Below are 13,500 nucleotides of genomic sequence, written 5' to 3'. Positions count from 1 at the left end.
TTTAACCAGTAAAAAGTTATGACTGAATTCTTGTACCAATGAGCTCCTTTTCGAGGTGTTAGAAAAATGCCTTAAAATTTGTTTAGCGCATCGGTAATGCATCGAGATCAAAGTGACGTCTAGGGAGAGACGTTCGCATGCCATTGCACATTATTTTAATCGGATACATCCATGAAGAGCTGCTTTATGAATGGTTGTCGCGAACAATTTACAGTGTGACGCTTCCATTGAATTAAAAGTCCTTCACAGTGACAAGGTTAATGTTTATGTTGAGAAGGAAGTTCATAAACAGAATATGTGACCCTTGTCATCTGATAACTAACTTTGGACAAAAACTGGTTCATAACGTTCCCATAAGTGTTCTGGTGTTCTTCCCTATTGAAAAAACTCTGTAAAAAGTACCTTCTTCCATAAGCAAGGATGAAAAAAACTGTTTATTTAACAAATCCAAGTAGCCCTAAGCATTTAAGGTTAGTAGGGGCAAATAGAGAGTACTGAATCTTCTTTTGAGGCTCGTGAGGCTCGATCGCCTTAATGGATTTCTCTCGTAAGGCATGTGTTGCCAACTCCTTACCCGAAAAAATCACCAAGGTTGTGGGGCTCGTCGTAGCCTTTTATGATGTATATTTTGAGGGGTAGAGTTGGCAACACTGTGGGGGGCACTGTAGCCTTTTATGAGGGGGGGGGGTCTATTGCCCTCTGTTTACATCTGGCAACACTACCGTAGATTGACATTGTTGTTAACCTACTGGGTTTTTCACTGTAAATTTTCATCAAAGGACCTGAGGGGTCCATGTATTTTTTATGTCTGGCAATACTGTTGGGGGCCTAGTGTTGGCGACACTGTGGGTTTTTACTGTAGCCTTTTATGAGGGGGGTCTATTGCCTTTTTTTTTATATTTGGCAACTCTATTGGATGTTTTTTGTTTGAGGCTTGGGTTTTGCCAACCCATCCGAAGAAAATTCCACTATATGATCTTTCACTGGCTAAGCTAACCTACAAATAGGAATTGGTAACACCGACGAGCCTTGAATTATTATTTGAGGCTCGTCGGTGTTGCCTACCCACTCTACAAAAATTCTACTATATGATATTTTGAAACTTTTGAATGCAACTTATCGTAATTTTCCAACTGTGGGACCAAATGTTTATATATCGTGACTTTTGTAAACCTCTTTCGGGAACAATGTGTCGCACACACACACGTGCGCGCGCGTGCCTGTATTGTGACGCAAGCAAACAAAAAAAAAACTTTGCGTGTCATTACAAAAAAAACTTTGACCGTATTCTTAAATAACTAACAAAGACAATGAATCTTTTTGGCTTCCGCAAACAGATCAACATGGAGACTGCACCACCAAATTCCAATAACCTCTTACCTTCCGTATTATCTAAACTCAATGGTTTACTGATTGTTCATCTCAACAGCATTTGGACGAAACTGAATGACGATGTGGGCAAGATGTTTTATGTTTTTAATAACAATTTACATTTCTACGAAATTCCGATCGACGGGAAACTTCAAATCACCGTGAATCCGGAAAACGCAGGCGAAATCAAAATTTCTACCGGCAAGAATATTTTTCGAATCAAGCACGACAAGATGCTTTCTAACATTACGTACGATGTTTCTGCAGGAGATTATCTTTACATGGAACTTCTCGGAGATTACGACAAACTCATTCCTCTTTTTGTAGAATTACGAATCGTCTATCCTATTATAAATAACCGTTAACCAAAAATGCCTAACGACATTTTCGGCAACACCAAGCGTGTAGACCACGCAGAAGAGATTCTCATGTTGGACATTCGAGTTAAGAAGTTGAGGACCGATTTGATTGCTTTGCAGGAGACCTTAAACAAAAGTTTAGAGTCGGAAATCGCTACGCTCCAAACGCAATGTCTCGACCCCATTCTGAAAATCGATTCCGAACTGAAAACGCTCATAAAAAATTATGTCGACGTACCTTCTTACGACAGCGTTCAAAATATACAGTTGAGCGTGGATTCGCTTCAAAATGATTTGGCCAAATTACAGCAATTTCAATCGAAAAATGAAGATTTGGAAAAATTGAAACTCGAAATCGAAGAACGAATTTCCGCAATAGAAAAGAATTTCTCTGAACTTCAAACCGTGGTGAACGATATAGACGCAGAACGCTTGCACGTCGTCGTTTCCAAATTACAAGAAGAATTCACCAGCACGTTGGAAGAAATTAAATCCAAGTTGCAGACTTTGGAAGATACAATGACGAACCTACCATCGTCGGACGAACTGCAGGTCATCGGCAAGAGCGTTGCGAACATAAAAATTCAATTGGAGGCCTATCAAGATTTCGAACACATTCAAACCACCATCGCCACGCTTCAGGCGTCCTTGGAATTGATCAACGAAGAAATTAAAAATATTCACGCTGAAGCGAGAGCGTTGACGAGCATTCAAGACACGTTAAGCACGGTTCAGCAGAAGATCGAATATTTAGAAAATTTAAACGTCGAAACGAATCTCGCTCATTTTCATCACGTACTCGACAACATACAGGGTGACTTGGAATCGTTACGGACGAGCGTGCCTTCGAGCGAAGATTTGGAAAAATTGAAAACGGCGGTGACGGCACTATCCGATTCGAACGACATCAAAAGTTCATTAAGCGATCTCGAGAGTAGGGTGGCCAATCTCCCCACCTCCAAAGAATTGCACGCTTTGAAAAGAAACATATCTCGAATGCTGAAACGACTAGAAACGGAAACGGCGAACGTGGAACAGATTCGAGACGAAATTAGTTCGCTGGTGTCGACGCTGCCCACTTCCCAGAGCGTCGCCGACCTTCACACGCAGTTTACAGAGATGCGAAGGATCGTGAACGATCTTACCGAGAAGAGCTCGAAATTGAATCAAGTCGAAAACCTTCAGAACATCGTCGTCAACATCAGAGATCAAGTCGGAGTGCTGGAATCCACGCAGGAATCGACGCTGGCCTCTTTCGGTGCCAAGTTGCAAGAACTCAACGAAAACTACAAGCAGTTGAACGTGGAAGTGAAAATCAAACCGTCGTTTTCTGCCGTAACGGATGCCATAATCGAGCATTTGCTGCCCATCGAAAATAAACTCGGACAAGTTCACAGTAATCTGCTCGGCGTCGACACTAAATTCGCCAAATTGTTCACCTTGCAAGCCATCGAAATCAACAGCATTCCCAATCAACAAAGAATCTCCACGTTTGTCGAAGGTAACAAACTGTACATGTTACATCCTTATCATCCGTACTACAAGTTTCTCCTCGATGGCACGATTCAGATAAACGAATTTTCGTACTGGTCTCACGGTAGAAAAGCTAGCGTTCCCACCATGACTTTGATATCGAATCGTGGTGTCCAGAAAGCAGGAAACATTCCTCTGGCACGTTGGAACGAAACGCGCAACATATATGAAATACACGAAGACGAAGATCTCACCGTTTTCGACGTGAGTGCCGGCGATAAGCTGATCATTCAAAACACGAGCGAAGTGCCACCCTCTTTGAATCCCATCACGCTTGTGCTTCTCTTGAAACGTAATCTCTAAGAAAAAATGTCTAGGCAAGCCATCGTCGAAGAATTGCATAAACCTGCACGCCGCAACTACGAACGTTTGGCTGTGGTAACCAAGGGCATCGACGACCTCTGGCAAAGCGACCTCGTGGAGATGAGTAGCGGCAATTTGAAAAACGTACATAAATTAAACAAGGGCAACAAGTACCTCCTCACCGTCATAGACACATTTTCGAAATTCGCATGGGCTCTACCTTTGAAGGCGAAAACGGGAACATGCGTCACGGAAGCATTCAAATTAATTTTTCGCGAAAGCGGTGGCAGACGACCACGGTTTCTGCAAACGGACAACGGTAAAGAATTTTACAACGCCGTATTCCAAAAATTTATTCAAAAACACAAGATTCGACATTATTCGAGCTTCAGTCACATCAAAGCCAGCATCGTGGAAAGATTCAATCGAACCTTGAAAACACACATGTGGAAACGATTCACGCTTCGGGGAAATTACAAATGGGTCGACATCCTGCCGGAACTCGTCGACACCTATAATGATACGGTACACAGAACGATAGGCATGAAGCCAGCCGACGTTACCAAGTCCGACGAGCAGCGTTTAATTTCTACAGTTTACTGTCCAAAGTACACACCCACGACAAAAAAAGCTAAATACAAAATTGGAGACCAGGTGAGGATCAGCAAATTCAAACGCACCTTCGAGAAGGGATTCACAAAAAATTGGAGCACGGAACTCTTTACGGTGGTTCGAGTTCTACCCGGAAACCGACACACGTATATAATAAAAGATAGTAGCGGCGAGATTTTGAAAGGAAGATTTTACGAAGAGGAACTCTCTAAAACGAAACACCCCGACACGTACCTCATCGAGAAAGTATTGCGTAGGAAAGGTGACAAACTGTTTGTCAAATGGCTGGGACTTCCGGAAAAGAGTTGGATCGACGCGAACGAAGTGATCTTGTGAGTACGTGGAACGTGGTGAAGCGTCTACCGGATCTGGAAAGTCAAACGAGAAAAAAAAAAGAACGGCGAGTTGCTTCCCGACAGCATCCGCTGTCTGATCGTAGGTCCTTCGGGATGTGGGAAAACGACACTGCTCGTGGACAATTTTCTCCTCGCACCGAATTGGTTAGATTGGAAGAACAGGCACCTGTACGTGTTCTCGAAAAGTTTGGAGCAATCCAAATACCAGCAACTGATGAAACTGTACGATGGTCTGGACATTGCAACGTTCGCCTCGGAAATAAAACCACTCGACGATTGTCGTGAAAATTCAGTCGTTGTGTTCGACGACGCCATCCTGGAAAATCAAAATGAAATTCGCAACTTTTTCACGCAAGGTCGTCACAAAGAAATGGATTGCTTTTACCTAGCTCAAACGTTTTCCAAAATTCCAAAACAGTTAGTGCGCGACAACGCTAATTTCATATGTTTGTTTCGTCAAGATCACACCAACCTCAAGCACGCGTACGATGACTACGTAGGCGGAGACATGAACTACAATCAATTTTCGGAACGCTGCTGCTCTACTTGCTGGAACGGTGACGATTTCGGATTCGCTACGATCGACATGACGAGGAAACCCAACGACGGAAAATACAGAAACAAAATCAACGACTTTCTAAACGTTGCAACGTTGTGAGAAACGACGTGTATAAATAACGTCATGACGAAACGAAAAATCGAAGACGAAAATCTCAAGCTTCGCGATTACCTCGCGAAACGCTTCAAAGGTTGGAAATCCGAGAATCGCGGATTCTACGAAGAGAAGAAACGTCAGGATCAACCCGTGATCGATGCCATCAGCAGTCTAGGTAAAGAAATTAAAAGTGTCACGGAACAAAATAAAAATTTGATCAACGAACTCGTACCGCTCGCAGCTAAAAGTTACGCCGTACCCACACCCATTTCGAGCATTCCTTCGACGCCGTTCGAACTGAAGGATGCACCGGCACGACGTCGTGCCATAGGCAGCACGTCTTCGGATAAAATCGAGTTGGGACCTTTGGCACGAGACTACCTGAGCACGGGGAAATTCGACAAGGATGAAGTGTTCGGATTGTATCCTAGCATGGAAACCAGCGAAGGCGGCGGTGTGGTGTGGAAGATTGGGAAATCGAAGGTGACCTTCGAAGGCAACGATATTAAAGTCAATTTAGGCGACAAGGATAGTTGGAACAGGTATCCGGGTACGGTGGGACTGTGGGAACTCGTCGCCAAAAAGCAGCCGAAAGATTACACCGACGAAGATTACCAAAGTTACAAGGAAATTCTGATCATGACGGATGCCTTGTACCAGAACAACGACGCCTCGCAGAATAGGGTGAAATCGAGCAGCGGCGAGAAGTACAGGAATCTCATCAAACCGATTTGGAACCAGGTCAAAACAGGCAGCGGCGTCAAACGCTACAACACGTTACCCAAAGAATTCGTTTGGGTGGACGACGTGAGGAAGCTCGTGGACCGATTGTTGGTGATAGCCGGCGAAGAGAATGCAGGCAACCGTAATTTCTACAACGAGAAGGTTGGCATCGTGGACATGATCAGCACGAAACTTTCCAACTTCATCGTGAACGACGACAAGGGCATAGGTTACCTGATCAAAATCATCAACACGCTGCCTCCGAAATTTTGGAACGTGGCCGAAGGAAAAGGACTCGTGAACGACATCATCAACAAGTTACCTTTCGAGATGCATCTACCTGGCTACCAGTACTGCGGACCGGGTACCAAACTCGAGAAAAGATTGGAGAGAGGAGACAAGGGTGTGAATCCGTTGGACGCAGCATGCAAAGATCACGACATCGCCTACAACACCACGCAGACGGATCTGGACGCACGTCACGAAGCAGACAAAAAATTGGAACATGCAGCTTTCGAAAGGTTCGTGAGCAGAGACGCATCGCTGGGTGAACGGGTCGCCGCACTGGGTACCACCATCGCCATGAACACGAAACAAAAATTGGGGTGGGGTATATAAATAACATACCGTAAAAAAACTACACAAGAAAAAATCTCAGAATATATATATAAATAACATACCGTGAAAATAACACATAGAGCATCAACATGAAGCCCAAGGGTGTCGTGTACCAGATACCATACTCCAATCTTAAAAATCTAGGTGCCCTCGATGGGTTACTCACCAAGAAACAACGCGAGAAGAAACGTTCTTGCTTGTCGAAAGGACACGGAATGAAATTGCTACTCAGCACACCTCAATTGAAAAGATTGCAGCGTTCGCGGAAACAGCAAAAGATCGGAGGTTTCATATTCAGCATCCCGGCCATCCTAGCAGCATTGGGGGCCGTTGGAAGTTTGGCCGGCGGAAGTGCCGCCATCGCGAAAACCGTCATCGACTCGAAGAAGAACAAGGCCGAGTTGGAAGAACAGAAACGTCACAACCTGGCCATGGAGAAGAAAGGAGGAAAGGGCGTAATGAAGAAGTTTAAAAAAAAGAAACAGAAGCACTCACCAACCGAGACATTGAATCTCTGATCGAACCGTTACAAATCAAACACTTCAGAGGAGTTTTCATGTCCGACTCGTTACCTTCAAGCGTTAAAAGAAGAGAATGCGGAGTAGTCAACTTGGACGGTCAAGAAAATCCAGGCACGCATTGGATATGTTACCACAAAAACGACAATGATAAAGCATTCGTTTTCGATTCTTTCGGAGGTGTTCCACCTACAAATTTAATTCATTATCTGAAAACGAACAAAACCTCTATATACTACAACGACGAACGCATTCAAAATTTCGGAGACGTGAACTGCGGTCATCTCTGCCTCTCCGTGCTCGCGTTTCTCTCTAAAATAAATAACCCTACGATCGAGGATTTCCAGAAAGCATTGTGGAACCTCAAACAGCATCACTAGGATGGGCGTGTTCCATCTCACGAGCGAATCTTCAATCTTGAAACTCACGCTGCACGACGACATCGTCTATCCTAAATCCGTGGCTCTGCGTGCATTCTACAGCATGTACCTCATACCTAATGTTACGCAGCACAACAACAAAATTAGCGTCGGAAGCGAACACATCGTCGTCACGCCAGGACAATACAATCTTTCCACTTTGCAAGCTCAATTACCCAAAGGCACATACCTTTCTCAAAATTCGGTCACGCACAGAGTGGAAATCCTATCCGCGACGGAGACCGTGGACCTGGGCACCATGGGAGAACTTTTAGGTTTCGAGAACGACACCAAACTCGAAGCTGGCATCAAGCACGTAGCAACCAACATTCCTAAATTCTTGGCCATAGAGACTCTGAACGTACACTGTAACGTGGCCGAAGGCATGATCACGAAATCTTCGGACGGATTGTTAGGAAGTCACAAGCAGACGGGAATCATAGCCACTTTCAAACCAAGTTCCGAGTTCATGGAACCGATCATCTACACGCCCTCTTCGCCGATCTATTTTCCAGTATGTCGCAACCGCATAGACGACATAGAGTTGGTGGTGACGAACGAGAAAGGAGACGTGGTGGATTTCGCAGGTGCCACTACGACGGCCATCGTGGAGATCAACATATAATAAATAACCATACATGTAAAATGGAGCAAATCGAAAGTTACGAATTGCAATCTTTCCCTCCCAACCGTCGCACGTTCGCCAATCTGAACGAAGCGAACAGGGAGATCGAATACGACGTGGACGTAGGCGACGGGTTTATTCATCCTCACAGAGCGGACCTCTACCTTCAATTCGACGTGGTGAAGAAAGAAAGCGGAGACGCGTTTCCCGCAGCAGCAAACTTGATACTCGTGGACAACTTCGTGCCTCACCTGTTCTCGCAGGTGGAGGTGAGGAAACACAACACCGTCATCGACAGAATAGATTATCCAGGCATCACGTCGACGGCAGTGGGAACGTTGAAATTATCCAAAACGGACGCAGCGTACTACCAGGCCGGGGGATTCGAAGCCGGAACCAAAATATCGACGAAAAGTCACACGGTGCTCTTTCCCATGCGTCTGCTGCCTGGTTTCTTCTCGGACTACAAGGAGATCATGTGGAAGGGAGGACTGAGGATCACGTTTCGAAGAGCGGCCAACGACAACGACGCACTGATGCGATACGCTACTTTGGGTCCGGACGGCACCACGCCGATAGCCAACACTTTACCCGAAGCGGCGAAATGCGTCATCCGGAGCATGGAATTGAGAATGCCGGTGGTGGAATACGAAACGAACTACGCCCTCAAGTACAAAGCGGAGATCTTGAAAAGTCCGCAGGTGCCGATTCACTTTCACGGTTACCAGTGCGTGCAGAAGATGGCGTCGGGAAGTCACATGGAATTCGACGTGACGACGCAGTTCAACAACATACAGTTCGACATGCCAGATTTCGTCGTAGTGCTTTTTCAGACCGGGAGGGACAAGAATCAGGAAAAAGATTCCAGCAAGTTCGACGACTGCAAGATCAAGAACGTTTATCTGAAGAACGGTAGGAACGAAGTGTTCCCGCGCGAGAATTACAACCTCGACATGACCAAAGACGATTACCTCAAACTTTACGAAGCTTACACGGCTTACAAACGCGTGACCGAGGGAAGCGTGGACGTGTACTACGCGCCCAGCGAATTCAAAGCACGGAGACCCATGACCGTCATCAACACATCTAAGAGGAAGCAAGTGGTGGTCAACGATCGTACCAACATCAAGATTGTATGCGAGTTCCACGATGCCTTGCCTGCAGATACTCTGTGCAGTGTCATTCTTATTGCAGAGAAAACATTTGTGTATGACGTCAAGAATGAAAGAGTGACTGAACAGTTTTAAATAAATAAGAAAAAAATAGCACACAATAAGAAATGTGGAATTTTATATATATAAGTACAAATTGCAATTAGCAGTTTCCAGAAGTTTAATTTTGCTGTGCCATGCATGCATGTAATCGAGGAAGTAGAAGTAAATTAAAATTGTTTTTTTTCGCATTGCCTATTACTTTTTGTTACACTCTGGGCAGGTCTTACTAGTTTGGAGGCGATAGTGGCCCCACGGAAGTGTATGGACCCCACATTCAAGAATACACCTCTTGTCGTCGTGTGCATCCAGAGCAACTTTCCTGACAATATTAGTTGTAAGCACATGATCGACGCTTTGGATACGATGCTCTTTTTGTAGAATGGGCGATTTTGTTCTGAGGCACTCGAGGTAATCCTCAAACTTGAGGTGCTCCCGAACCACTTGCCTGCTTACACCCTTTGCCTTTTTTGTTACAGAACCCTCAGCCCGGATTGCATAGGCTTTGGCACGAAGTCCAGCAAACTCCACAATCACATCCCCGTCTTTCTCGTCCTTGAGTTTGCCGGGTATTTTTTTGTTCCGGGGCAGAATTCCGGTTTAGCTGGGGATAGCCCGATGTGTCGAAGAGCTTGACAAGAGCTGGAACTTTGGCTATATCACCATACACATCGGCCGTGCGAACATGGTACACCAAGCTGTCTGTGTCTGTGTAGAGGAGCGAGATATTGTGGTTGTAGTGTGCACGTAGTATGCCGTAATATGTCTCGAACATGCACAACTTGCTCAGATCCAAAACTGCAGCTCCCACATAGATGGGCTTGTTGAGTAGCACCTTGCCCCGGTTCATGTGAATCAGAGACATCTGTTCGTTGTAAATTGTTCGAGACCTGAACAGTGGGCTTGCAACAAGTCGACGACACTGTGTTTTCTTCGTCACCAACCTCACATCAACGCGATTTCGCACATTCTCCATGGTCTTCCCAAATACCGCATTGTTCATTAATTTGAAAAAATCGCGATCAAGTTCCGAAGTGGCAGCAGTGCGATGGTTGGTGTTCAGTTCGATGTACGGCTTCAACCATGGAGACTGCTTGAACAAGAGCACGTGGTAAACTGCTTTGACCGAGACCCCTTGCTGCATTAACCACTGGAGGTTCCGGTAGTGTAGCACATAATGCTTTTTGGGCTCCAAGTCCATGACGAGCTTCGGTTGATCCGAGCCAGGTGGACACTTCAATTCCGGAGCAGGCGAAAGGTCACAGAATGTATCCTGCAGCTTCTCGGGGAAGTCAAGGTCCACCTCGGCAAAAAACCCAAACTCGTCGCACTCTTTTTCGATGTCGTGGTATAAAGGATCAACCCACTTAAACTGTCCTGTTGGGAGTGGCTGCATCATAGAGTGCCCTTAAAGATTATTCACATCAGTGTACATGATGTAGCTTGATGGTTGGGAGGGGTCGTAACCAGTGGCCATGTGGTGATTGTTGGCGTGTGCGAAGCGTTGCGACACTTGGACCATGCCGCCCCGGATAGCTCTCTCGATGAAAAGCATGATATCATTATCGGAGATAAGTGAAAGTTTAACTTTAGTCAGCAGGAGCATGGCCGACCATGCCAGTCCAGGAAGGCTGTAAAAATATACAGGGTCCAGGTTGTAAATGTTTATCGCAGTGTCCCGAAACGCCTGGAACACATCGGCAAGAAGCGTCACATCAAGCTTCAGGTATGCATCGTGGTAATCACCGAAAGTTCGGCAACCCAACTCGACCCACATAGACTGAGCATGCTTGTACTCCTCGTCGGTAATACCTGAACCTCTCAGCTGGCTGTAGAACTTATCCTGGGGAGGCAGCAACTCTTCTTCGAACTTGGAAGGGTCTGTGACGTATTCGTAGGGGTAGACCCCTTTACGCCTGATGAGTGCGACATCTAAGTTCGGGAAACTTGATGTAGTAATGGCTAGTTGGTCGTCTCTGAGCTTCCCAGCAAGAGCATCGAGGCTTGCCTGGAGGAACCTCAGAGAGTCGAGGAACCGAAGCTCGATGCTGCTGCTTGAGTTGGGGATCGGCACCCACTTGCTGATGCTAATATAACGCTCCTCGTTCTGTGCCAGGACATTGATTCTCGCATTGTCGTACCCTAGATGTGTAACCAAGTGATGGAAATCATATCCCGAGCCATTGTGAAAAAAGACCGGTATGAAGCGCGGGTCCCTGGCTCTCAAGTTACATCTGTTGCACCACGGGCCAATGTAGCTTCCGCTCCCATAATGGTCATGGTGGTGGACCTTTTTGTTATCGTCAGTGAAGACCGAGTTGCAAACAGGACAATTTAGAGCCATTTCGTGCTGATGCTTGTCTTCCGGAGACAGAGGCAGCATGGGCTTGGGGGCCAACAGCACCTTCCCTATCTTGATGGCTTCCTGTTGCATTCTCTCCAGGAAGTGTTTGACCGGGTCGGGACCGCGATACACATAGGGCTCGGAGGCAATATGTTGGTCTCGCCACACCACAAGATAGGAGTAACTCGAGGCCTCGTGGATTTGGAAAGGAATGGTAGAGGATGTTTCGGGGTTGGGCTCGCAGTTAGACAGAGGTTGAAGAAAGGCCTCGAAGTCTGCTACAATATAGGCAGGATGCTTCACCATAGCACTGTGCATGCGAAAGCACTCTACTGTACCAGGTTCGGGCAGGATAGTTCGTGCAGGCTTGTTGGTACCACAGTAGAACATGTGGCGAGCTAGCTTCTCAGCAGCAATGTTGGGTCCTCGAGAGTGTTTGAATTTATAATGGTTTTGGTTGTCGAAAGTGGACAGGCACCTGCGACACACCACGATGTGACCATTATGTCTATTTTTCTGATTTGAAACAAGTCTGGAAAGAGAGCGAATAAGGGTGTAATGGTGATGGGTTTCGTCCTTGATGAGCAGGAGGTTGATTTCTCGTACCTCGTTGTTGTTGCCCACGTTGCTCACCCGGATGGGGTGGACCTCATTTTTGTTCTCGGTGAGACCGTAAACATTGATGGCTAATTGTAGGCCCAACAAGTCACGAGCACGAACCTCAAACTTGCGAATATGCGAGACTTCTACAGGGTAGGCAATCCCGGCCATTGCATCCTCCAGTTCCGACTCATACTGCTTGTAGTGGTTAACACGGCGTGGACTGTTTTCCCTAGGTATAGGGTGTAATGCTGCCAGCACCGACCAGAGGAAACATTTGGTGTCTTTGTTCTGAATATTGAGAACAGATTTCCTTGCTTCAACCTCGGGCGGCAGGGCAATATAGCTAGACCCTGCCAGTGGCAGGGACTTGCTAAGTTTCAGACAAAGTTCGTGGGGGTCGCCACACAGCGAACCGCCCGAGCCTTTAGCCTGATGCTCCTCATGCTTTGCCACAAACTCCTCGACAAACTTGTCGTAGATGCTGTCGAGGTCAGTGACATCTGCCTGATGCAGTGTTTTTGCTTTTGTGGCATGGAAGAATTTATATATTTCATCAGACGGTTTCTTATACTTGCAGCATAGCACAGCATAGAATTTAGTGGAGTATGTAGCCAATGCATCGTTGAGGATGGATATTATCTTAGCTCGCTCGCTCTCCAGAAAACTACGCACATCGCAGAAGCTGTCTGATGTTATGTTAAAGTCTTCTAATAAATGCTCAAACGCAATTCGGTCTGCTTTCTTCGCCAGCTTGACGCGTTTGGCAGGTGGCGATGTATCGAGGGAGGTTACTTCTACCTTTCGCTTGGAAGGTTGCGGTAGAGATGTTCCAGTGCTCTTGCAAGTAAGCTGGTGTCGCTTGAAGTTATCAATAGAAAAATTGTTTCCACACTTAGAGCACAGTTTGGTCGCACATATTCGCTTTCCCGGCACACAAGTACGACAGTGTCTTTGAAAATGTTTACTTGACATAGTAATTTGGCACGTAGGGCAATTTTTTTCAGAACGCATAATGCAGAGATTTTTTGGGGGTATGTTATTTAATACCTAATGCTGTGCAATGCAAAATATAATTGTTTATTTTTTTTTAACTATTTTCTATGACCTTACTTGGTTTTTTTTTCGCCAAATTATATGCTTCTAGTCTCCTATACAATACAATATACGTACAATATTGTCAACAGTATCATATTTGAGCAGGTCGCTTGTCACCTAAACACTACAGCTCACAGGTTGGGAAAATCTGACAT

The 13,500-nt window shown here is 45.8% G+C and overlaps 1 protein-coding gene across 3 annotated transcripts in view; it reads right to left on the bottom strand.

Moving 5' to 3' along the window:
• Nucleotides 1–13,500, bottom strand: part of LOC145997321 (proton channel OtopLc-like) — a 228,506-nt gene that overhangs the window by 66,102 nt on the left and 148,904 nt on the right. The window lies entirely within an intron of this gene.

Source organism: Lepisma saccharinum, chromosome 13 (assembly GCF_977018435.1).
Source record: "Lepisma saccharinum chromosome 13, izLepSacc3.1, whole genome shotgun sequence".
Classification (NCBI taxonomy): Eukaryota; Metazoa; Arthropoda; class Insecta; order Zygentoma; family Lepismatidae; genus Lepisma; species Lepisma saccharinum.
Note: the sequence above shows the minus strand (reverse complement) of the source record. Positions and strands in the feature narration are given on the sequence as shown.